Below are 27,687 nucleotides of genomic sequence, written 5' to 3'. Positions count from 1 at the left end.
CTCTAGTAGGAGTCCAGGAGGAATCGTTAGTATTCATCCACATGACAAAAGAACGATCATTCGAAGCAAAAAACATGTGGTAAACGTGGGCTGTAAAACGTATATCTTAAGAGCTATGAGCATTTTTCATTTTCGCTGTGAAACACAGTTCTACTGAACAAGTGCTCTTAGCTCTTAAGGAATGCATTTTAGAGCCCAGTTTACCAGATCTTTTTGCTTCGAATGATCTCTCCGGATATTCATCACTCCTCCTGGGACACACTGTATACAAACTTCGAGCGAATGATTCAAAAATGACCATTATTAACTCTGTTACCTATCCTTCTCCAACTGATCCCAAGTCGGTAACTGAAGACATCATTCTGAACACACCAACACTAATTTAAGAAAAAAAAAACACCCACGCAAAATAAAAACAACAAATATAAGATGCAGTGACTGTTTCACAAAGCTTCTGTATTACTTTTCCCTAACACGCCGCCTCAACCCCTCACGTACTGTTCCAAGGGAGGTTGCAGGTTTTATTCAACCCCCTGGTCTCGGCTCTCTACGGGAGTTTACTTGTATACGATTTGTGTTAGGTACTTCGATTCGGTGGCTACGAGTATGAGGGAAGAGCACGCAGCCCTTAAGCCGGGGGAGCAGTGTCCGTTATTAGCTATTGTGCGTGCCCTCCCGTGTGACGGACACATTTGTTTCTGTCCTCCGTAGCCAATCAATTCGGTATGGGTGCGCTTCCAGCGGACGCTGACTTTCCTTTTTATACTTTCAGAGCAGCGATGGCCAGGGCGTAAGCAGAAGGCGATTATGCGACCCGCTTCCCCGATTTTTTTGATGCTACTCCTTATGCACCTGCTTTCATAAAAGCGCTGCGGGTAACGTACAATGGCTTCAAATGGCCGCCGTTCGTAAAACTCGCCATTCTTCGGTTCCAGGATGAAAAGAAAGTCATTCGCGCCAGATAAAGCGCCAGGGATATATTGACATTTAAAATTTAAATAAATCGTTATCTGAGTTATAAAAAGCGAACAAAGAATTTTACTGTCATTGATAAGAAAAACGTTAAAAGATTAATAGCGCTGTAAACTGTTTCAAGCTCAGAGCGAAACTATCAACATAATGAATTCACTGTGTATCCGAAGGTATCGTAAAAATTTAAATAATAACGGCGTCTCGTGCACGAGTACGTGTTTGCTTCTTTGCTCTTTTCGCAAGACCGTACTTAAAGACTAGGTTCAGGCAGTAACCTTTAATGGACCAAAGCGTGGCGCGGGCGAGAATGCACCATTTTACAGAATACAGCTCCAGAAGCGCCTTCAAACGTTCTCCGACAAGAGATGATAGTGTCTCAACACAACATTGTGACGTCATTTCCGAAGTTTCAGCTAACGTTCCTGTGTAAGGTGAAATACGGCGTAGTTGTGTAACTATTGTTGGGTGCTGGAATAAAAGTTTTTTGACAGACACAAATAAGTGCTCTTCGATGAAAGAACGCACGGCTAACTACTAAATAAAAGTCTGCAATACGTGGCAACTCGCTACGAAAGCTATTACAAAGAAAAGTACGACAATAAAGTACATGGCATACGAAGAACTGGAACACTTTCGGTCATTCGAAATGAATCAATCTCGCATATAAAACTCCTGTGACACTTTCCTGGAAGACAACCGTGGATTACGTTCAATAATCTGAAGAACAGGCGCGTCGCACACCGTAGTAATCAAGGTGTCAGCCTGTTACACGGAAAGGAAGTTCAACAAAACTAGTTTCTGCTTACAAGGTAAGAACAATGTGTTTTTATCTGCCATCAAACAGGAGTCGCGAAAGAAAGACGAAGACGTACAACCAAAGTTGGAAAAAACTAAGTTGGTTATTGGAGCAGTAACATTAACTATGAACCCCTGCACTGGACTGTCCCTTGCAAACTTTGTCCGTCAAGCGCAAATATTTGCCTAATTCGAGATACATTACATATGTTACATGTTGCATCAGCGCGATCCATAGTTATTTGGCAATCAGTGGAGCTAGCACTGCCACAAACAGCTGCGCGTCGATGTTCCACAGATGGTCGGACGAAGCCCCCGAGCTCGGAAGTACTCCATCTCCGCCTCTGATCGAATAGGAAAAACCTTTGTAGTAGGAGTGCAACAACTTCGTATGCCTTCCTGGAAATATTTCAATGTTTCTTTGTCTATTGACGACGGACACGTTAAGAGCAAAAAAATGGTTCAAATGGCTCTGAGCACTATGGGACTTAACATCTGTGGTCATCAGTCCCCTAGAACTTAGAACTACTTAAACCTAACTAACCTAAGGACATCACACACATCCACGCCCGAGGCAGGATTCGAACCTGCGACCGTAGCAGTCGCACGGTTCCGGACTGCGCGCCTAGAACCGCGAGACCACCGCGGCCGGCACGTTAAGAGCACTGCTACATTTGCAGGGGTCCCGATATTCAGGGCTATAAAAAACAACGAATGAAAGTAGTACCATCGGGATTCGATCCACAGTTCTCCCAATTAACAGTCCGGCGTGGCACCATTGCGTTATTTTCTCCCTCTCAAGGCGAAGTGTGCAGAACTAAACAGGAATATGCAAGCCAGACTGGTTAACTGTTGAATTAAATATCAGAGAATCAACTGCTTAACGTGCTTGCATTAACCATCTCTGTACAGTCAGAGGGCAGCAGAGCGGCTAATCTATATGTGGTACGAATATGTCGATATGATATGTAGTATTTGTCGGGAAAGGGTACGAAAACGTGAGCGAAGTAAAAAGTTTCCTAGCGCCTGAATGACCATTAGTTTCATCAACAACGAAGATTACAAAAAGTTGAAAGTAGCAACTAAAACGACCTAGGATATCTCTCTCTCTCTCTCTCTCTCTCTCTCTCTCTGCCCCCCCCCTCTCTCTCTCTCTCTCTCTCTCTCTCTCTCTCTCTCATCAAATAGTGCATAAATAGTCAATCAGTGCATTTATGTCAGTTGTAAACGAATTTCAATAGCGTTATTAAACTTCCACGATAAATCTGTAACAGCCCATACGTTCGTCCCATTTTCACTATGTTGCCACTTATGCTAACACTACGTTGCTAACTACTGTAAGTATAGTCAATTATTTAACGGAGAAACAAACACGTAAATATTATGGCGACTGCTACAGGCGAGAAAATTATATGTCTTCGCTGGAATTCTCTTTATTACCTACACAAGAACCAGAGGTGTTAGTTGTCGTCCAGCAGTAAATTGAAGTTCAATTAAAACAAACTACAGGTTTCAGTAAGTCAGATCTTACGTTAACGAGAAAGTTAGAAGCTCCCCAACGACAATAATTTCAAACAGTGCGACCCGCGATGAACGTACTTGATTGCTCTTGGCTCAGAGAGAAATTTTTAACAAAATTCTCATGGCAGTAAAAGCAGAACATAAAGTGCAGTTAATTCTATATTTTCACAGAAAGACAAAAGAATTAACACTTCCTACCTATGTCGTAAATCAGTTCATGTCGGTCCGTCCATTTTATTTACGATACGTTTACGCTCCAGAGCGAAAATGAAAACGTGAAATTTTTACGTTATCTAAACACCGTATCTTTGACGGAGACGTAATCGCGTAACATAAAATAGACTTTTAACTGCAGACGAGATTATATTAAAAACTAAATGTCCGCACTTATTGGCAGCTCTCGAATAAAAATCAATGGAAAGCGCTGCAAATAACTGCTCACGGACAGAAATGGCGATCGTCAACGGGTGGATATTTACTGCGTACCTGGCACTTGTCGCAGGCGCTCTCTCCTCGCAGCAGCGGTGGCACTGGCTCACGCGCACCTGGGTGCAGTGCAGGTACCGAATGCAGTGCCCCTCATTTATCACACAATAAATACGTCAATATTTGTCATACTTACACGTCCTACGACTCGGGACTCGTGATCATGAGATTTCCAAACGCTGAATCCTCAGTTAGCAACAAACACAGCAGTAAATCCGAAAGTAGATCAGAAATATGGCAGAACTACTGAGCGTGTTATGGTATTCGTACTGGTTGTCACCTGGTTTTTTGCAGATATACCTTGTCAGATCTCAACAAGGCGTAAAATTCGAAAAGTAAAGGAAAGAAGAGTTGTCAGCTTCACCTGCGGTAAAGAACTCAGTGTCTATTTAGTACGAATTAACGCGTCACTTCTATGAAATTAGTGTCGCAGGGGAATCCTACTTGGAACGATGACCTTGATTCAGCTTTGGCATAGCAAATCGCAGTCTACATACAATTAAATAGAGCTTAAATAAATCTGTGACAATTTGCGCTGTTAACTGAATGACGATAGCCACAGGGAAGCTGCCAAATCTACACTGGCAATGACTATAACACGAAGGCTACCTCGCGATAATGTGTTTAGTGTATTGAAATACAAGCTTTTGGAAAGAAATCTAATAAGGTTGGATTACAAAGATGCAGCAGCTCGAACGGAAACCCGATGACTGTGCGAAGTACGTTAAAATGGTAGAGCAGCTCCTCGTAAGCCACGCATTTCTGCAGCGACGCTTGGAATTGTGTAAAGAGTGACGCCACTGGACAGTACATGACCGGATACGAGCGATGTGGAGCGATGAATCACGTTACACGGTGTGGCAATCCGAAAGGAGAGTTTGGGTTTTGCGAATGCCACGAGAATGTTACCTGCCATCGTGTGTAGTGCCAGCAGTGAAACACGGAGGAGGTGGTGTTACGGTTTGGTGGTGTTGTTTGTCGTCAAGAGTGTGAGCGCCTCGTTGCGCATACGATAACCCTAAATACGGTTATATAGGTACACATTATAGCACCGTTTGCTACCTAAAGTAGAGGAACAGTTCAGAAACGATTATTTGTATCAGCATAACAATGTAGCAGATCGTAAAGCGACAACTCAGAGACCGTGTCTGGGGGCAATAACATTTTTCAAATTGACTAGTCTGAGCAGAGGCCCGAGCTGAACTCAATGGAATACCTTTGGGATGACTTAGAATGTCGACTTCGCTCCAGACAGCAGTGTCCAACATGACAACCTTCTCTACTTTCTATATGAAAATGGTATCTGTTCTTTCGGACATGTCCGAAAGAACAGATAACATCTTCATATAGTTAAGGCTAATCGGCCATTGATCGTCGTCTTCTGTGCGGATTCACATGCATTGCCCGAACTCTTACGGACTCGGTAAGATTGCCTGCCACGTAATGAGTGTAATGGGCAGCGGCACTACGAATGTAATGTATGGACATTAAGTTGGGAATGTGGGTCTCACGGGGAACGTGCAATGGATAAGTCCCTGCAGTCGCACTATCCTCTGTGCCCTCGGTGGCTCAGATGGATAGAGCGTCTGCCATGTAAGCAGGAGATCCCGGGTTCGAGTCCCGGCCGGGGCACACATTTTCAAATGTCCCCGTTGATGTATATCAACGCCTGTAGGCAGCGTAGGATCTTGATTTAATTATCATTTCATTCTCTGCTTTCGGCTTTTGTAGAAAAAATGGGCTATCATTTCTCCACAGATCTTCAGACATCTCACTGAAGGTGTCCCCAGCAGACCTCCAGCCGTCATAAAGGCGAAGAGTGGACCAGCCACAATGTTCGCTAATACGTGTCCGGATACTTTTGATCAAATTGAGTATATTGTTTCAACCAAATGTTTAGTAGCTGTTTGCCAAATAATGCCTCTTTCAAAATTCTTGCGATTCTGTTGGTCTACAGTACTTGGTATTGTTTCTTCAATTAGTTTTGCTTCGTAGTCATTAGGTTCATTAGCCTACATACATCTTTGCAGATTTTTACAGGATGTGTGATAGTCAGAGAAATCTCCGTATTTTAAAAACAGTATTATTTGCTTTCAGCCGTTGGAGCTGGGACACTTCCCTTGTAATTGAGCAATATAAAATATTTAGCGAAAGCGATGTGATCGATACGTTATCAAAAGGGCGAAATCAGTGGGCTTGCATGAAAAGGACAGGGCTATGCCATCTGCATGTCGATGGGTTAGTTCATATACTGTATTAATCATTTACGACCGAATCCTATTCGAGATTGATTTAATGAGAGTATTTTTTCTTCTTACTCAGAAGCTTAATACGCAAACTCTCAACTACTTACAACAACAAACGGAATATGCGTAAGTGCTGCTACATCCACGCTGTATATTTCGGACTCTGCTAAATTCTTGTACAGGGACTGGAGAAAATTAAGAACACACCGTGAGAAAGACGTACGTGAACATAAATGCAGAAGCTAGCCCAGCCTGCAGGTTGCGCTATTGTATTCGTCCACGATCGCCACCTGTGCAAAGTGCTCAATGTGTTGCAAGTGCCTGTCGTGGTCAGTACACCGTTCCGTGGCACTTTTGAGTGAACTATGTCGAAGTTAAGTGGATGCGAAAGTGGCGCTCGTACGTCGGGTGCTTCAGTAACCGAGGAAGCCCAAGTATTCCGTGTTTCAAGAGGCACCACATCGAAAATTACCCGATAGACGGAAAGCGGAGAAACATTATCCGCTATGTGACAACACGGACGAAAGTTTGTGTTGAGTGAGCGTGACTGACGTCACTGAAGAAGATTGTGACGAAAGGCAAGAGGCAACGACTGCAAAAGTCACTTCAGAACTAATTGCAGCACTTGCGAACTCTATCAGCACCAAAACAACACGAAGGGAGCTCCACAATCAAGGAATTGCGGTGCGAGGTGGAATTTTAAAACCATTCATCAGTGATGAAAATGCCCGTAACTGGAAAACTTGGTGCCGAAGTCATAAAAGCTGGACTACGGAGCAACGGAAAAATGCCATTTGGTCTGTTGTGTTTTGTTTCATACTTTCCAACTTTCGGCCGAGTTTACGTCCCACAGGTGAAACATGGCAGGGATACGGTGATGATTTACTAAGCCGTATCGTTGCATTCCATGTGTCCCATGCTTACTCTGCAACATCGCATTACTGTCAAGGACCGTGTGACCAGTTTGGCTTATCAGGTTCGTCCCATGGTACAATATTTGCTCCCCAACGATGATGCTGTTCACCAACACAACAGGGATTCTGTTCACACAGCTCGCACAGTCCAGGCCTAATTTTTTGAGCACGGGGATGAATTGTCGCATCTCTCTTGCCCACCACAGTATTATTGGTTCTTTGTAGTCTACTTTAAAGAGAAGGGTGCATAATCGCTTTACACATCCGTCTCCGTTACCTCAACTTGACACTATTTTGTAGGAAAAACGGTACAAGATTCCTTTGAGAACCATGTACTACTTCCACTCTGAATCGACTGGAACCTGTTTTGAATGCAAACAGTTTCCTAAACCGTATTAGACGTGATAATATGTTGCATTTTTGGTCTTTCCATAGTTTCATATTCTGTCCAACCCCTACACGGTGACGAGCATTATATGAGGTATGTTAAAAAAAATTCCGGAACTTTGTCTACAAAATTTTTCTAGGCTTACCTTTTACCTACTGTGCATGGTCTCCTTTGGAACACTCTCCTCCATAATTGATACCACCGCTCCCACCCCCATTTCCACTTCTCGAAGAAGTCCTGATAGGCCTCTTGCTGTACAGCGCGGATTTGCTTTTATTTCGTTTGTCGTTGCAGGTCTTCGTCCTTTCAACGGAGTTTTCACCTTCGGCAATACAGTCCGCAGGGACCAGGTGGGAAGAGTATGGAGGATGAGGCAGCACTTCTCGTGCTTTTTTTTTTTTTTTTTTTTTTTTTTTTTGCAATAGTCACGCACCAACAGGAATGAATGTGCCGGTGCACGAGCCATGAGTTGTCTCGTCAATTTTCAGGCCGTTCCCTTCTCACATTTTCTCGCAGAGGTCCCAACATGACCCTATAGTCCGTCAATTAACAGTTTGTCCTAAGGCACGAATTCATGATGAACTAATCCTTCAAAGCCAAAGAAAATTATCAGCATGACTTTGACTGGGCCGGCCGGGGTTGCCGGGCGGTTCTAGACGCTTCTGTCTGGAACCGCGCGACCGCTACGGGCGCAGGTTCGAATCCTGCCTCGGGAATGGAGTGTGTGATGTCCTTAGGTTAGTTAGGTTTAAGTAGTTCTAAGTTCTAGTGGACTGATGACCTCAGTTATTAAGTCCTATAGTGCTCACAGCCATTTGAACCATTTGAACTTTGACTGGCCTGATGAGCTATTTTTGGTCTTAGAGAAACTTTCCCGATCCATTGTGGAGATTGAACCTTGGTCTCAACATCATAACATAGACCCACGTCTCATCGCCAGTTACGATTGTCTTAAGGAACATCTCGTTCTCATTTGCGCGATCCAAAAGCTCTTCACAAACTGGGAGGCGAAGGTCTTTCTGGTCTTGACTCATGAGCCGTGGGAAGAGTTTGGCTGCAACACGAAGCATTCCATGGTGCTGCGTCAGGATTTCATGATCTGATCCAACTAACATGTTACAGTCTTCTGCAATCTCTCGGACAGTCAGTCTTCGATTGACACGCACAATTTCGTTGACTTTCGTGTCATAAGAGACGTCTACCGACGAAGGGCGACCTGGATCATCATTAACTTCCGTCCGGCCATTTTTAAACAGCGTGAACTATTCGTAACGCCGAGTACGGCTTAAGCGCTCATCACCGTATGCTTCCTGCATAATTTGGTGTACCTCTGTAAAGGTTTTCTTTAGTTTCACGCAAAATTTAATGCAGACGCTTTGCTGCTCCTCTAACTCTGCCATCTCGAAATTCGCAAACGTACGATACAACGTTCTACTCAATACAGCACTGAACAATAACTAACAGACATACATCAATGAGACTTCCGGCAATTACACATTAAACGCACCCGTGTGCAGTGATGTCAACCGCTTTTCCCTGCAACATACCATTGGCAGGAAATTACGGATGTTCCGAAATTTTTTGAACACACCTCTTATTCAAAACAGTGGCATCAAAAAACTTGCAATGTAATATTCACTTTGTTGTTCAACGCCCCGATAGATGACTACTGAGGACGTAACAACCGTACTTCCGAGGTTCATACCACTACGCAGTGCTCCACAATGTATAGTCGTGTAAGATTGGAAAGTCACCTGAAGAATCCTTTATAGGTAGGTCATTAGACTTTAAAAATGGACTCAAACAGTCTCGACCACAACTGAGCAGCCGATGTTCGTGCAGCTAGAACATCCGCTCCATTCACCACCACCTCCTACCATCACGGTACGAGTGTCCCAGAATGGTCAAAAAGTGACCGAAACCGGTTAGCATCAACATAAATCTTTCTGCAGTCGAGACTGTTTGTGTCTATTTTTTAAATGCCAGACCGCTGTCCTCCACGACAAGTGTACTCAAAAATTACAATTCGTTAGACATATTACGAGTGGGAAGAGTCTAATACGCTCGACGTAAGGTTAACTGTAATCTTTTCCGTTTGGGAATACATTAAGACAACCAAAAGTAAAAGGCGGGTACCGTTTTATCAACTACACAGTGTCTCTGTACCAAAATTCGTCTACAGAATTCGTGGATAGATGTAAGAGATTACTTTATTGTCTCAGTTTTACCGGGCTATACGAGTCTATTATTTCTTAAACAGAATAATGACAATATTTGTGATAATATCCAACGGGAAAGTCAAAACGAACTGCATGGCTTATAGTCTATTGCGACGTGGTGATGATATGATATTACAAAACTACTACAAGTAACAACAGCCTGACTTGACAGGTTACTGTAAAATTTTATTTCAGAGGACCTTAAAGGCTGGAAGATACTATGGAGAATTTAGGTGATAGTTACTGGACACGTAAACCTTAAAGGAAATGTAAACTGAGTATATCATTAATACTAAACGTTATGAAATGAACGGTCTGTTAGGAGCCTTCTGGCTTGAGAACATGACTGACAGCTGTCGCCTACATCGCAACGACGAAGCGAAAGATGCGTGTGCAAGTCCCGATTGTTAACTGCAGTGAGAGTCGAGAGGTTACGGCGGTAAGGAAAGTAGAGACCCGTGTTTTGAGAGTCCATAGTCGGACGACGTAATCTACAAGATTATCACAGCAGTTATCATGCTGACTATCATGAAATGACTGGTGGGGATGGGGGTGGGAGTAGCAGTGACGCAGCCGAAGATCACCGTACGTCACGAGATGATAATGTAAGTGGCGACTACTACCTCGTATGTCGCTGCAGCCTGTGTGGGTGGCTGGATTGGGGAGGGGGGGGGGGGGTGCGAGAGTGGTGGAGCGGAGAAGGCGAGTCGGGTCGCGGGGGTGGAGGCAAGGAGCGGCGCGCTGATTGGCGGGCGAACCAGCGGTCCCGCCACTAGTTTGAGGTCACCGCGAATTCCCAATACCCGAATCAAATCAGAAATGCCCAAAGCTTTTAACGAACCAATATTCCGTTCTATTTGGCAGGAGCATTAAATATTCGAGAGCGGCCAGAGCGGCGGCTGTGTACACACATAAGTTGGCGGGCCGGATCGACATGGGACCCTCGCCCTGCGCAAAGAACGCTTCTAAATTACCCAGAATATTCGCTCGCGTGTAAGTTAAAAAAAATCGAATGGGAAGGGAGTCTTTTTTTATCCTGACCGGCCGCCAATCCCTTCTCCCGACCTCCCCGCCCCCATGGGCAATCGAAACACGTAAATAATAACCCATATAAAGGGCATTAATCAATACATATCCCTGAGGGATCGGAAACGGAAACGCAATATTATTACACAATATCCAATACATCGCGGAGGCGGAACGCGACCGGCTCCCAGGTACGGCGCTGAAAAAAACACAAAGCCGTGCAGAGCGTTAGCAAAGTTAATCGGTCAAAAACCGTAATAGCTTACATTTTAAATGCGCGCCGACCGACGGCGCTGCCGCCTGAAATTCGCGGAGGTTTTAGACCGGAACAAACTGCCCGCGGCGAATTCTTGGATAAAACATGGTGGCCGGCGCGGGCAAGCAGGCCGCTCGTAGCCAGATCAGCGACCGGCGTGCGCACCACACAAACCGTCGCGTCGCCCTCGCAGTGTCCCGGGGGAAAACTTCTCGTTCGAGATACGGCTGCAGTCTGAGCCATGCTATTCACACTTCCAGTTATTTTCTGTGGCTTATCTCAAATTTTTAGTACTGGTCTTCAGTCCCCATCAACTTTCTACCCAGAGCTCCGGATAAAATACGAAACACCGATATCATTTGTTGCACAGTCGATAACAACCCGCTTAAATCAGCCACAAATGTCAGCTAACTGGGAGTGACAGTCTGGAGAGATTTAAAGCGGGACATCAGCATAAATATAGTTATGGGTAGCCAAATGTTGGACTGTAAGTTACGGGAACGTCTCTCGCGACACCCTCATACTAGCCACCGCTGAGTACTGTTCGCCAGTATGATACCCTTGCCAAGCTGGAATAACGAAGGAGAGTCACAAAACTGTGCGCTTCGTCATTAGTCGCATTTCTTCTTTGCAATATTATTTCGTTGCAAGTTCGGCTGTGAAACGTCAATTTGTGCAGGGACTATGTGGGCGAGTTATTCGTCCACCTAGAGATGTTATTGAATAGAGCAGAATTTACTTACTTGGCTGGCTGCGAGTCGGCAGGATGACAATATCACGCAGGCGCCCCTGTAGAGTTCAGTTATAAAAGACGAGAAATGGGTAAAACCCAAAGGTGGGAATTTTAATAGCTGTTGCACGCATGGCCTCTGTGCAGGAGATACACCAAAAATGGCGGAGTGTCAGAGAATCTTCAAGATGGCTACGTTACAGTTCTTTGAGAATCTACGAGTGTAATAATTCAAAGGAAAATACACTTCTGGAAATGGAAAAAAGAACACATTGACACCGGTGTGTCAGACCCACCATACTTGCTCCGGACACTGCGACAGCGCTGTACAAGCAATGATCACACGCACGGCACAGCGGACACACCAGGAACCGCGGTGTTGGCCGTCGAATGGCGCTAGCTGCGCAGCATTTGTGCACCGCCGCCGTCAGTGTCAGCCAGTTTGCCGTGGCATACGGAGCTCCATCGCAGTCTTTAACACTGGTAGCATGCCGCGACAGCGTGGACGTGAACCGTATGTGCAGTTGACGGACTTTGAGCGAGGGCGTATAGTGGGCATGCGGGAGGCCGGGTGGACGTACCGCCGAATTGCTCAACACGTGGGGCGTGAGGTCTCCACAGTACATCGATGTTGTCGCCAGTGGTCGGCGGAAGGTGCACGTGCCCCTCGACCTGGGACCGGACCGCAGCGACGCACGGATGCACGCCAAGACCGTAGGATCCTACGCAGTGCCGTAGGGGACCGCACCGCCACTTCCCAGCAAATTAGGGACACTGTTGCTCCTGGGGTATCGGCGAGGACCATTCGAAACCGTCTCCATGAAGCTGGGCTACGGTCCCGCACACCGTTAGGCCGTCTTCCGCTCACGCCCCAACATCGTGCAGCCCGCCTCCAGTGGTGTCGCGACAGGCGTGAATGGAGGGACGAATGCAGAGGTGTCGTCTTCAGCGATGAGAGTCGCTTCTGCCTTGGTGCCAATGATGGTCGTATGCGTGTTTGGCGCCGTGCAGGTGAGCGCCACAATCAGGACTGCATACGACCGAGGCACACAGGGCCAACACCCGGCATCATGGTGTGGGGAGCGATCTCCTACACTGGCCGTACACCACTGGTGATCGTCGAGGGGACACTGAATAGTGCACGGTACATCCAAACCGTCATCGAACCCATCGTTCTACCATTCCTAGACCGGCAAGGGAACTTGCTGTTCCAACAGGACAATGCACGTCCGCATGTATCCCGTGCCACCCAACGTGCTCTAGAAGCTGTAAGTCAATTACCCTGGCCAGCAAGATCTCCGGATCTGTTCCCCATTGAGCATGTTTGGGACTGGATGAAGCGTCGTCTCACGCGGTCTGCACGTCCAGCACGAACGCTGGTCCAACTGAGGCGCCAGGTGGAAATGGCATGGCAAGCCGTTCCACAGGACTACATCCAGCATCTCTACGATCGTCTCCATGGGAGAATAGCAGCCTGCATTGCTGCGAAAGGTGAATATACACTGTACTAGTGCCGACATTGTGCATGCTCTGTTGCCTGTGTCTACGTGCCTGTGGTTCTGTCAGTGTGATCATGTGATGTATCTGACCCCAGGAATGTGTCAATAAAGTTTCCCCTTCCTGGGACAATGAATTCACGGTGTTCTTATTTCAATTTCCAGGAGTGTATCAGTGCAAATCTGAATACATTTGCAATCTCAGAAATATGTGGCGCATTCAATGACAATATTTTCAATATCTTTAAAACTACAGACGTTAATATTTCACAGTGACTAAACATTTTCACAACGAACCTCTGAATTAACAACTTTTAAATGCTTCACTAAACTAACGATATCTCAGATGATAGCACTGGACGGTAGCTATATCCCACAAAGCTACTCATCTGTATCTATTTCATTAACTGACTTAAGACGTAATTTAAATCCTTTTTGTTACGCAAAGGTTTGTCAGATAATCGTATTCTCCATAATTACATAGCAAATGAATACAGTATGAAAACCTCACATACTGTCACACTAGTGTAGTTGTTTAATGAACGGTTTACTATTTCGTCAGCAACTTTATTTAAATGTTGATCGCAACTACTATTAAAAAAGTGTGCTAATAGTGGCCAATAGCACGTGTTTGTGGACGCCACAGTTGAAATGAGAACCAAAAGGCGCTACTGTAAAGAAGGCATAAATAAGTGTTTAAACAATATTTAACGACAATTCGTTGCCATTTAACGTGCCACACTTGCGCAAGAATGCTGGCTCATTTATTTATGGACCACCTATTACTTATATTTACTGCAAATCATCTGACTGCAACCGAATGTTTATGGCATTTCGTTACTGAAATATTTTTGTAATACTTTCCACTAGTCTGGGAAGTGGTAAAGTGCGCCAAATCATGTCTGTAGAGCTTAAGGACGATTAATGTTTGGTGAGGACAGCCTTCAGCCAATTGAAGAGCAGACAGCAGCTGAATACTATGGGAGTGAAGTGGAGAGTCGGACGTACTTTAGTGAAGAGCTCAAGAGAGCAGTAGTAGATACTTGAGTGTTCGTTCAGGCCTGCATATGGTACTCTGTGGTTTTTGATGGAAAGTGACAGATTCTGGGCAGTGAATGGTCGCTACCATACTTCAATTCTCAAGGGACTTCATATTAATTCGCGAAGTTTAACTGTGATCCAGAGTAAGATTCTTAAGTTTTTTCGCTTGTGTTACAGAACTTATGAATCACTATTCTTCGTATAGCATGTGTCAGTTTGTGAATCATCATGTTGTAATCTGAACTGTTTTGAGCTAGTGAGACTTTAATGAATTGTGATCACGAAATTGACTCAGTATTCGCATATTTTTGATTATAATTTAGTTTGGGGATGGTGCTACCATCTCGGAACGCTCTCAACGTAGCTTGTCATTTCGTAAGGTGTTTTCTGTATTTTATCTGAAGATCTTGGGACCAGTTCCCGTTTACCTGAGATCTCGTTTCTTGAATAAACATTACTCAAAAAAAAATTTCTCTGTCGTCTACATCACTTACAGACGTTAGAATAGAACGTTGTTATTAAATTATTCATTCGAATTTTATTTTGTATTTCTGTGTATTTTATTAACTCGCAATTCTAGCCAATACACAAGCCATTTGACTGCAAGGTCACAGCTACAAGTTATTATCTGCAGCGAATTAGCTGCGATGCATGAAAGCAAAGGTACGCGCTCGACACTATGACTACAAGGGGCTATTATTTTTTAAACGGAGCCGTGCACAGCCCCCTAGTGCCTAATGTACGAGTAACCGCACGTAAAGACGCAAGAAGTCTGCTCGTATGGAATGCTGTTTAAGAGGGTTGGGTTGCTGGGGAGGAGACCAAAAGAGCGAGGTCCTCGGTTTCATCGGATTAGGGAAGCATGGAGAAAGAAGTCGGCCAAGTCGCTTCAAAGGAACCATCGGCAATTGCCTGGAGCAATTTAGGGAAATCACGGAAAACGTAAATCAGGATTAAGCTCAGTAGAGTTTCATTTTTGACACTACGAAAACAATTAGTCATTAACTAATCTTTCTCGAAATAATTTCTTGTGTGAAATGCACGCGTGCTTGGCGACTGCAACAGACAAATGGCGACTTTTGTGGAAGTGGGTAAATCTGTCTTCCTCTGATGGCGTAGGAAAATCCTGAAAAATGCGTTTTTAGTTCAGCGCGATTATTGGAGCCTCCAATATGTAACACTGTATTGGATTTGGATACCATGTTTTGATAGTAAGGTGAAAGATTCGTCTCTAAAAACTTTAATTCTTGTGCCCGTAAAGACAAGAGAGAGATATTTTGTTTAGAACTTTATTTAGGATACTAGCGATACGATAACATTGCGCTGACTATCGCAGCTAGAAGAAGACTGCTGTTGCTACGACGCTTCGAGCTGCATGCCTCCGTTTTACTGACCAGCAACTCGAGAAGAACGATGGGTTAGGTTTTCAGATATTGAGCGATTGTTCTGAAGGGCCGAGGTAGCTTCGCTACATGTCCATAGGTGTCACTTGATTACGGCGCCATCTCGACCAGTGCTAACTGGGGAACTATTTGGCGGTTTGATCTCCGCCTTCATTCTATAAGCGCTGCAAACAAAGAACAGTGGACGCTCTGGAGCGTGTATTTGGCTGCAGAGAACAAAAGGGCGCGAGCGGACAAACGCGCCAAGGCGGCTGTATCCCACAGCGAGCCGCGCAGATCTCTGTGGGCGGGAGCGCCTCCGCTTGGTCAATATTTAACAAACGAGCGGGCAGAAACTCTTGCAGAAGGCCATCTCTGTCTCCTCTGTCAGCGTAAGAACAACAAAACTATATCCAACGGTAAATTATTCCTATCCCGAACATGAGCAACACTATGTAACATTCACCAACTTTTTCTTTCTTTCACGAATCATTAGACTCCGTCGTAATTTATAATAGTTCCTCACAGGAAGAAAATGCTATCTGATTCAACGTACTCCCCGTACAGTGAACGTTCAATTTTTTGGTGTATGAACAACAGATTGTGGCTGTGAGATACCTAATTGAGCTGTTGTTATCTAATGTCAACATACTACTGTTTCGCATAGGACAAACGTAAAACTGAATTACTGTACTCAGTAATAGCGTGTGGTGAGGGCAATGGTTATGCGAATGCTCGTTCCTGTCGTACGTGACAAGGACCCATCTAAAACGATATAGTACGACAAATTGCAGTTAGTATAGTAACTTGCTTTGATTAGCAACTCGGAGGTCGTCACTGGTAGTGTCTATTTCTGCTTTCCAACGGCTATATCACCAAGCACATGGCATGATGCAACTGTAACGAATATCTCCACAAATAACTGATAAGCTTTAATTTTTGACCAACAGAAAATCAGAACGTAAATCGACAGCTGACATCGAGTGTGTCCCAAGGAAGCGCAACAGGGCCGCCAATCCGAAACGTTTCATCAGACAGGGTCAAGCAGCAACTCTGATTGTTCGCTGAGAATACTGTTGTCTACAGGAAAACATCATCTAACGTCATTGGATTATCTCAACGAAATGTAGAGCGAATGGAACTATTTCACTTCGTGTAATGAACTACAGCCCTCTTTAAATGCGGACAAATGACACTGCCCATAACAAAGGGAAATATTTGACAATATCCGAATCAAAGGTTATCACAAAAAAACTATAAAGCGAAACGAAATGGGACGAACACGTAAGACCGCCAACCGGGAGGGCTAGTTGATCTCGATTTGCTGAAAGGCTTCAAAGAAACTGTCTTGGTGTAAAGGAAACCGTCAATGCGACAAATTGTACAATACTGCTCCAGTTTTAGGAGTCCTTATCAAGTAGGTGTAACAAAAGACAATGACGCGCTGCTAGCAATGAAAAGGCCGATATGCCCTAGATGAGATTACAGTAAAGATGCTCACAGAACTCAAGTGGGGACTCTCATAAAAATGCGACATATTTCCCATAAAAAATGTTGAATAAATTTTGAGAACCGATAGTCGACAAAATCAGTACAGCACTTACTTTCCGTTCTATTGCATATCTCGAATAGAGATGGCGAATGTAAGACAGACGGGTTAGGACGTGTACCGAGATAAATACAGTCACTTTTCCTTCGTTCCCTATGCTAGGGCATAAAAGAGCTAATATTGAAACGAAGTACCTTCCGCCAAACAGAGTACAGTGACCTGTAGAATACACAGGGGAGTTCGATTCCCGGCGGGGTCAGGGATTTTCTCTGCCTCGTGATGACTGGGTGTTGTGTGATTTCCTTAGGTTAGTAAGGTTTAAGTAGTTCTAAGTTCTAGGGGACTGATGACCATCGATGTTAAGTCCCATAGTGCTCAGAGCCATTTGAACCATTTTTTGAATACACAGGGGAAGCAAAAAATTTGGGAACTTTAAAAAACAAATTACCATGAGTAATACGCTTTAGGAAAACTGTTGGCATTCAAAACGGCTTCCAGTCGTCTCTAGATAGTTAGCTGTGGGTCCTCTGAGGTTTTCAATCGCATCTCATACAGTTCTTCATGCAAAACAATAACCAGTTCAGATAACAATGATGGAGGTGGATAGAGATGACGCACCCTTCTCTCCAAAGTAGACCACAAAGGCTCAACAATATTGACATCTGGTGACTGTGGTGGCCAGGGGAGCTGAGACAATTACTGATCATCGTGCTTACGAAACCAGTCCTGGACGATTAGGGCTCTGTTAACAGGAGACCTATTGTCTTGGAACACAGCATCACTATTGGGGAACAAACATATACCTTGGAAGGGACCTGATCGGCCACAATCGTCACACACTCCTTGAAAGCAATGCATTGCAGAGTAAGCATGGAGCACGTTGAATGCTACGTAATGGCCGCGTAAATCATCACCAAACCCCTGCCATGTTCCACTGACTGGTTTTGGAATTCGAACGGGCTCTGCAGTTACCTGCTTACGGAGTCCTCTCCGTGTTGTTTTGGTGCTGACAGAGCTCGCGAGTGCGACATTCAGCACAGCAGTGACTTTTGCATCCGTCACAATCCTCTTCAATAACTGTCTGCCAGGATCACTGAACACACGATTTCGTTCGCGTTGTTACTTAGCCGATGAGGTTCCTCCGCTTTCCCTATACGTGGTACATGTCTTCGACCTGGTGCCTCTTGAAATACCGAGCACTTGGGCTCCGTTGGTTACGGAAGTACCCACCATACGAGCACCAAAAATTTGCCCACGTTCGAACTGACTCAGCTCCAAATAACACACATTCAACTACACGGAACACTTTTCTGACCACCACTGACACTCGGAACGTAGGCCTATTGACATTATACAGGTGCCGGTCGTGGTCAAATTCGACAGCGCAACCTGCAGGTTAGCAACTGGTTTTTATGCTCAAGCTAGCATTTCTCAGGGGTCTTTCCATACTTCCGTCCAGTTCCTGTATATGCGCATGTACACTCCTTGGTGCAGGTGCTCTTTGGGAAACATAAGCACGAAAACACTGAAAATTTAGCTGTTGTAAAGCCAAAGATACCAGTTTCTACACAACGTGTCATTATCTCTCAAATATCGCGAGCAAAGACAGTGTTTTATATATACATACAATCAAGTAAAATACTTGGCGGCGCAAGCAAGGTTTTTAAATTTATTTTATCACCTTCTCAGTTCTCGTCGTTTCCAGAATGAGAATCTTCTACGAAAAATGAACATTATAGCAACGCAATACCAAGCAGTTAAGAAATCCGATGTCCGCGGTCTGTACTCGCAATGCAGCTTTCTTCTTGGAAAACCTATGGTAAAGTATTGTATATGGAGGTTGCACGTCTGGTAGAAACACTATACCAAGAGAAATATCGTTTTAGTATAGTTTGCTACACGAGTCTCACAGTGAGATTTGGTTAATCGGAAGAACGAATTAGCGATGACGTTTTGAATATTCTAACTGTCAAGTTCATGTCAGGGCTGAATCCTACATAAAGATGAAGAAATCTCGTTTTTCGTGTCCTTGCCGTTCGCCCGCATCTCGTGGTCGTGCGGTAGCGTTCTCGCTTCCCACGCCCGGGTTCCCGGGTTCGATTCCCGGCGGGGTCAGGGATTTTCTCTGCCTCGTGATGGCTGGGTGCTGTGTGCTGTCCTTAGGTTAGTTAGGTTTAAGTAGTTCTAAGTTCTAGGGGACTTATGACCACAGCAGTTGAGTCCCATAGTGCTCAGAGCCATTTGATTTTTGTCCTTGCCGTTCGTAGACCTACTTGTCTCCCCAAACATCCACTTGGCGGCTTTCGGCAAGACAAAGCACGTCTTAAATCCTTCAGGTGAAACGTCATTCGGTCCAACAAAATCAACTGCTGGAATACGGAGAATCTACTGCTTGTCAGTTGCCTCCAGCTCGCTCGGCGACTATTAGCTGACATTCAAACAAGACGTTACTGTAGACACTAGAAACAGCGCGGTCCGTGACTCGTTAACAAAAGCACTTCTAATTTTACAGTTCCGTCGATATCAGCCACAACTCGAAAGCCATATTTACGCTCCGCTGGCCGCGTTATCTTTCTTGATGTGTCTTACACAAAGCATTAACCGTTTTTAAGGAAATTATACGCTCTGTAATAGCAGACCACTGTTACGAACAAACAATGCACGTGAATAAGGCAAACGGCTAGGAATTGAATTAGCATAAATTATTTTGACTGGAAATCGTGGGGGGGGGGGGGGGGGAGAGAGAGGAGGTAGCTCCCAGACTTGTCTTTTTTTTTATTGCTACTGGAAGGGTCCGGCTTGATTACATGCATCATCAACACGCCTTCTATATTTACAGTGTCTAACCAAACAATAAATGATGCATTACGAAAGTGCGCTGTTTGTGAAGTGCATAAGGCTATGGCGACAGAGATGAGCATGTTTCAAAATACATACATCCAATTTGGTCCTTTCCCTTTGTCTCTATATGTACGCATATCGTGTTTAACATACGAAATGAACGTTTAAATTATGCACCGTGCTTCATTACTTGTACATTTAGGGGAGCGGCTATTCATGCGCCTCGCGTGTCACGCCGGCGGACTTTTTTCGTGCCCCGCCCCCACCCCTCCCCTCGGCGCTCGCGGACACGTTTTGTCACATGCAGAGCTCCGCCAATTGTAATCTCCGACGCGCGGAGGATCCCGCCAGCCGGATAAAGAATTCACGCCCACAATTTTTGTCAGAGGCCATGTGCCGCGAGGTTTATTATGCATTCTTTCCGCAATTATTTTTGTTTTTTGCTATGTCGCCGACGGACCCGCACCGTCCGCGGAAAACAAATATCGCCGCACTTTTATACTTTGTCTAAATATTGTGCAAGGCGCTACGCAAACAACGGAGGCTCTTGTATCAACACCTAATAGAAACACGTCTTCCCCTCATTACCATGCTCCGCAGATATTGAAGTCCCGGGGAAAACAAATAAAGGGAAAGCGAAGAATCAATAATGTACAGATTCAGAAATTCTCGACCGTTGTCACACAGTGGAAAACAAATCTCACAGAAAATGATTACTTCGTTCAAAGAAATAAACCGAATAGCCACTTCAGATGACGCGAGATGGTGCTTCAAAAAAGATCATTACGAGGAAGAATTCGAATTCCAGCATGTTCGTAGGTCCGTATGAAAAATTGAATCAGCAGAGTTAAATCAGTGTGTGAAAACGTGTCTCTACATCGGATAGGCAGAAGAATGTCTACATGCAAAAGCAACATCTGCCAGTATATGCTAATGTAACGTTGTCACTCGCGCGCACACCGTATGTAAGCACCATAAACCACCCTACAACCGCGCCAGGGGGATTTGATCCGAGTGAAGCTGACCTGATGTTTACACTAAATAACGTAGAAGTCACTGAACAGCGCCGCTTCTAGTCACTTCTTTCTTTACCGCTAAGTCTGTAGAGCGAGCAATGACTGGGACGATACAAAGAGCTACAGATATAACCGCCAGCAGCACATTATGGTACATGACAATTGCTTCTTTCCAAAGTTATCTAACACGATCTTCAGCTCAAGTCGTGTCAAACAAATGTGCAATGAAAATATTTTGCCTGAAATTCTGTCTTTATTCAAGTGACAAGTTTTCATATTATCCATTATTTCCAGCAAAGATGCCTGAAAGAAATCCAGCTTCTTGCATGAGAAACACGCATTTAACTGAAACAAAGATCGAAGGAATAGCTACTACGGCTTCTTCTTACAACATTATAAAATTAAACGCTATTTTTAATACTGTAAAAGGTAGTCGATGTAGCTATCGCTTTCGCGAATAAAAACATGTATGAATAGACAAAGAGAAAATTTCCCATCGCCTATAAAATCTCGACCTCTGCGTATTTATTACCTTTAGTGTTGTTGACAAAGCAAAGGGAATGTTACGTCACCGCTTGAAGCAGGTGCTTTTGGTCTGAAGATGACCACTGGCTCGTCGGAACCGGTTACGGTATTGTGAAATCCTCAAGTGGTTGTGTCATAAAAATAAATACTTCTGGTGCTTATGAACGTTGCTCAACTAGAACAATTTACTTTCACTCTCTGCAACAATAATGGTACGGTAGTCTATATTTTTTTAGTTTTATTAGTGTGCATACAAAACAGCGTTCACCTCCATAGTTCACTGATCAGTTTATATGGCAGCTAGGCAGAGGACTCGGGTTCGATTCCCGATAGTGACAGGGATTTTTTCTTGGTGGGAGGACTGGGAGCGCTCAGCCTCGTCATTAGACCTCAGGAACTACTTGAGTGAGAAGCAGCAGCTCCAAGGTAAAGAAAGCCGATAACAGTCTGGAGAGCGGTGTGCTGACCCCATGCCCCTCACACAGCATTCGAATGAGGCCACTGGCAGCCGATGACACGGCGGTCTGTAGGTCCGTTTAGACTGGCCCATCTGGGGCGGAACACAGACGCTGGTTACACTATGTGATCAAAATTATCCAGACACCTGGCTGAAAAGGGCTTACAAGTTCGTGGTGCCTCCATCGGCAATGCTGGAATTCAATATGGTGTTGGCCCATAACTTCGGTCTCGCAGGCATACGTTCAATCAGGTACTGGATGGTTTCTTCGGGAATTGCAGCCCATTCTTCACGAAGTGCTGCACTGAGGAGAGGTATCATGTTGGTCGGTGAGGTCTGGCACGAAGCCGGCGTTCCAAAACATCCCAAAAGTGTTCTATACGGTTCAGGTCAGGACTCTGTGCAGGCCAGCCCATTATAGGGATGTTATTGTCGTGTAACCACTCCACCACAGGCCGTGCATTATGAACAGATGCTTGATCATGTTGAAAGATGCAATCGCCATCCCCGAATTTCTCTTCAACAGTGGGGAGCACGAAGATGCTTAAAACATCAACGTAAGCCTGTGCTGTGATAGTGTCCCGCAAAACAACAAGGGCTGTAAGCTCCCCCCCCCCCCTACCCCCCATGAAAAATATGACTACCCCATAACACTACTGCCTCTGAATTTTACTGTTGGCACTACACACGGTGGCAGATGTTCATCGGGCATTCGCCAAACCGACACTGTGGCATCGGATCACCACATTGTGTACCGTGATTCGTGACTCCACACAACGTTTTTATACTGGTCAGTCGTCCATTGTTTACGCTCCTTACACCAAGCGAGGTGTCGTTTGGCATTTACCGGCGTGATGTGTAGCTTATGAGTAGCCGCTCGACCATAAAATCCAAGTTTTCTCACCTCTCGCCTAACTTTCATAGTACTTTCACTGGATCGTAATGCAGTTTGGAAATCCTGTGTTATGGTCTGGATAGATGTCTGCCTATTACACATCCTCTTCAACTGTCGGTGGTCTCTGTCCGTCAATAGACGAGGTCAGCCTACACGTTTTGTGTTGTACGTTTCCCTTCATGTTTCCACTTCACTATCACATCGGAAACAGTGGACCTAGGATGTTTAGGAGTGTCGAAATCTCGCATACAGACGTGTGACACAAGTGACATCCAATCACCTGACCACGTTCGAAGTTCATGAGTTCCGCGCGAGTGCCCCATTCTGCTCTCTCACGATGTCTAATGACTACTGAGGTCACTGATATGGAGTACCTGGCAGTAGGTGGCAGCACAATGCACCTAATATGAAAACGTATGTTTTGGTAGCCTCCAGATACTTTTGATCACAAATGCCGTTTGGTCACTTCGCGGCAACTTCCTATGTGCGATATACTGTTCTACTTTGTTTCTTCTCTTAGTTGTCTACGCCCTGAACTTACTTTGGACCATTTCCCACTGATTGCTTCTCTCTTGGAGAACGCGGCGTTGACTGCACCAGCGAGGTGACCCGCCAGCCTTCGCGAGCGGCCGCGCTAACTTTAGCGCGGCCGTGGTAGAGACTACAGTAACACAATTATCCCCTATCCCGTTCCACGAAACGCGGCTCACGAACGAGTGTGCCTCCACCGTAAACTGTTAGAGCTGGTCGCGCCCCTACGCATACTAGCGAAGCTCGCGACACGGAGAAGGCAGGCCGACGTTAATTTCAGCATTCACAGAAGACGCTAGGCGCACACAGTATCTTTCTACGAAATTCTACTGACATGTTTTTAAGTTAAGGCTAGTGTTATCCAATCTCTGAATGTTTCCTAAGTGAGAAAAATGCACGAGTCTTCTCATAGTCTGGGTGAAGCACGAAACACTTAATTAGCCGACAACACAAGTTACTTCAAAGTCATGCCTCGAGTTAGAACAACTGCATTTATTAACAAAAAATATTATAATGGCTGCGCAAGTTACAAGCTGTTCGTTGTTTCTTCTAGTTCCGTCAGTATGAGCAATATCAGGACGGAGAGTTTAATTCGTATCAAATTTTATTCATTATCATCATGTTCCTGTTTTCACCTTCTTCTTCTCAGCGTTAATCCCGTGTAGTGCGGAATCCGCTGCACCTTCATCATCATCATCATCATCTTCTTCTATGGCAGAAATATTATTTAGTAATGAGCATTTTTCATATTTCGTCGGCTTGACTGAGTAATGCTGTGCTTAGGGGTATACATCCGAAGCTGCAACAAGTTACAGATAGCTGCGAGAATCTGCTATTGGTAACACCTTTGGAGTGGGCGCAAAATTTGGCCCTTTACCAAGTATCGTCACAATATCCTCACTCAGATGTTTGTCAGTGAGATCATTTACAACTCCATCCATCTTGTCTTGGATTTTTGCGCAACAATCGAGTTTTGCTCTCTGTGGCGCACACGTTTTCAAGTGCATCGATTCCGCTCCCAATCTTGTCCAATTGTCAATCAATTTCCAAGAATCTGCAGAGTGTGTAGCCTACATGTAAAGACAAAGATGAGAAAGCTCTTTCGAAGTGACGTCCAGAGTTCGACCGGTGTCACGAATTCTCTCTCGTACTAGTGCCAGGCTTGCACAGCATGTTACCCTACTGGCCGATGGTGTGTTAATATGTTGTTTGATTTTGATGAACGTAGGCAGAACTTTTTCATCTCAACGCCTTGTGAGAAAGTTCAGTGTGGTTTGAGTCCAGACAGCGAGTACATATAACAAAACTCTCAGCGCCTGAAAAGCGACTGGGTTAGTCTTGGAAATATTGTAAAAAAAAAACAATTATTATTTAGTATCTCGGGTATTTGCTTCTTCCAATAATCTAACTAGGATGACGTATCCTCTGGACACGATCGTCAGAGCATTGTTGTAATATTAATAGGTACCTCTCCGGGAACATCGCCTTGTCGAAACACTAACGATGCGGACGAGAGACTTTTGTGTTCGTGTGAAGCTGAGGACTATGCCGGTTGTAGTGCAGCTACTGGCACGGTCTCCCATGCCAAACAGGCCTTAGTTGATGAAACGGACAAATAGTGTCCCACAACATCACATCTCTTCCATTCCCACAGTCATTCCCCAATTACCGAAGTACCCAACTCAAGGTGTGATGCGATACTTGCCGAGGGAGATGTGGCACGTGGAGAGATGTGCCTGAACGGAGCCTCGGGGATACCAGGCGATCTCCCTCAGTAATCAGTTTTGCACCGCGTGGGGCTCCGTGGTATTGACCGAATATATCTGTAATTCTCGTGGAACCAAATTGGAGAGAAAAGAACAAAACAAAAACTGAGGGATTGTACGAGACCTCAAACATCCAAGCATTGGGGTTGCAACCGATGGAAGCTGTTTCCGCAACGGCATTGGGCAATATATCAGTCTAAGAAGTGGAAATCGTCACTGAGAATCTGAACCACATCAAGATCAGATCTTTTTCTGGGGCACAGAGAACGAAAACTTCTAAGAGAACAAATAGAAAAGGAAGCCGAAGAATGGCTTACTAAGAAGAAATGTAGGGAATGAAAAGGTCTTGAACCTAAAACATCCAAAAGAAGTTTTTCTCAACTGAAGGAGGCAAACAGACCCGTTCTACCTGCAAGATAAGGAACGAGAGAACAAGAGAGGAGTCCAACACTCCCTCTTCTAAGGTTGATAGCACGAGAAAATGCCGAGGGATGAAATATGGAAACAGACGTATAGTACTGTAATCTTGGTTTTCAGGATGGCGGTTATCCAAGATATCCAGTATCAACATCACATCAGAGCAGGTGTGGCTTGTTCAGATGGCTCCCCTTGACAAAATTGGAGGGGGGAGGGGGGGGAAGGGACTCAAGTCCAGGTCCCAAATTCAGGAGGGTCTATCTGGACAAAGGTGTTCTCGTCTTCGTCTGTGAGGTGATGGGAACAGTGGATAGTCTTAAGGAGATGGTGTCCAATATATCTCAGTAGGAAGAGGCGAAGCTGCTGATCATGGCAGCACAGTGAGTATTCAAGACAGCGAAGATATCAATCCGAGCACCTAAATTACATAAGGATATACCTCAAAAGATCCTGCTCAACAAATAATAGGATCAGAACCAGAAAGTCTCAACACCTGACAGGAGGGTAATCAATTAAATGGTTGTATCGGAAGGCCAAACCGACGCAGTGAAGATGGTGAAAAATCTCTGAGGGCAAAGCGAGAATAGGGCCTGAAACTGTACTTAGAATTCTCGCAGGTTACTGTCAAGATAATCACAGACATCGGAATGAATCATAGCGCCAAGTTGGCAGCTTCAAGTGTTGCAGATAAACACAATAAGGAGGCAACTGGCGCCCTGAGTCGTCTTCTGGAAAGATAGGAGGCGGACATGGCCCTGAGCCAGGAACCATATTTATATGAAGGGGGTGTTTCAAACCTCGGAGGATCTGGAGGTAAGCTTAATTCTAGAAATATATGCCCTAGGGACTCAGTGAACTTCAAGATGAAACAGCATGAGGTAGGGAATACAAGGAAATTCGTACTGGTCCCAGCTTACCTCCCTTATGAACAGTTCTCTCCTTCCCACGAAATGAGGAGACTGGTACACAGCTGTTCACAGTGTAAAGAACAACTGTTGGTTGGTTCTGATACCAATGCCCACAGCCCTGTGTAGGAGAACAGCTGCACCAACAGCAGAGGCGAGCGCCTATTGGAATACCTATTGAAGAGTAATTTAGAGAACTTGAATGGAGGTAAGGAACCTACCTTTAGGAATACAAGAAGAGAAGTCTTAACTGACAAAGCTTTTGGGTCCATTCTTATCTGACCACATACATGTGTCAAGTTTGTGGTTGAAAAGTGTGTTAAACAGATGATGGCCTATAGGAAACCTAAGGAAAAAAGACAGGGGACAGGTAATAATATAAGAAAGAGCCAAACTCAGAGATTTAGAGGAAATGGCAGATGAAGTGACGTCTGCCATTATGGGCTCGTACTTAGAATCACCAAGAAGTGCACAAACTGGAATGTACCTTGTTGGAACAACTCTGAATTGCAAAGGAAGCAGGTGAGAAGACTGTTCAACTTTGCAAGAAGGAAGGGGTACTGAGTAATAGATCGGGAGCCCATTGCCAGATACAGCATTGCGATTAAGCAAGCGAAACTATTCTGGAACGAATTCTGTGATGAGGTGGAAGGTACAGCTATATGCACCAGACTTCATAAAATCCTTAGTAGAATACCAACCAAACCAGTAGGCACTCAAAGGAATGAGAATGCCGAGTATACAAGGGTAGCGCGCGGATGTATCCTTGAAAAAGTAGAAAAAATCTCTACACTTTCAGGAAACTGCTCTCTGCAACATCCTGTGCTAAGTGACTTTTAGCGGTACGACCTTCGAATCCAAGATTACACCTGCAGAAGCACATGACATGAAGACCACCTTATGTAGTTGGATTAACAGTACGATGAATAGACGAACTCGTCGAAGAGTGAAATACTTGAGGTAACGTGACATTTGCCAAGGATACACAGATGATTTAGTCACAATAATGCTCTGAAAATTTGGTAGTACCGCTAGAACAATGGCACAATGCACATTGAACATTATGCAAATCTGGTGCAGAAACAAGGATCTAAGGATCAGCGGCAGGAAACTGTTGTGGCAGGAGGTGCATTCAAGTTATAACACCTCCGACTTTTTTCTAACAAACTAATCATACAAAAACTATGGAACTTGTGTTACTTCTCAATGTAAACTCCCTGCAGTCGTACACATTTTTCACAACGTCGATGTCATGATTCAATGGCCGCTGCGAAGACTTGTTTAGGAGTCTGATTTGACCAACGGAAAATCAC

General features: G+C 44.7%; 1 protein-coding gene and 1 non-coding gene across 8 annotated transcripts in view; one reads left to right on the top strand and one right to left on the bottom strand.

Annotated features, from left to right (window-relative positions):
* Window positions 1–27,687, bottom strand: part of LOC126189035 (protein bric-a-brac 1-like) — a 1,796,149-nt gene that overhangs the window by 680,609 nt on the left and 1,087,853 nt on the right. The window lies entirely within an intron of this gene.
* Trnat-ugu (transfer RNA threonine (anticodon UGU)) lies at window positions 5,332–5,406 on the top strand. Its single transcript has one exon. It is a non-coding gene; the product is annotated as a tRNA-Thr (tRNA).

Source organism: Schistocerca cancellata, chromosome 5, assembly GCF_023864275.1.
Source record: "Schistocerca cancellata isolate TAMUIC-IGC-003103 chromosome 5, iqSchCanc2.1, whole genome shotgun sequence".
Classification (NCBI taxonomy): domain Eukaryota; kingdom Metazoa; phylum Arthropoda; class Insecta; order Orthoptera; family Acrididae; genus Schistocerca; species Schistocerca cancellata.
The sequence above is the reverse complement of the archived record's forward strand: the minus strand, read 5'-3'. Positions and strand labels throughout refer to the sequence as shown.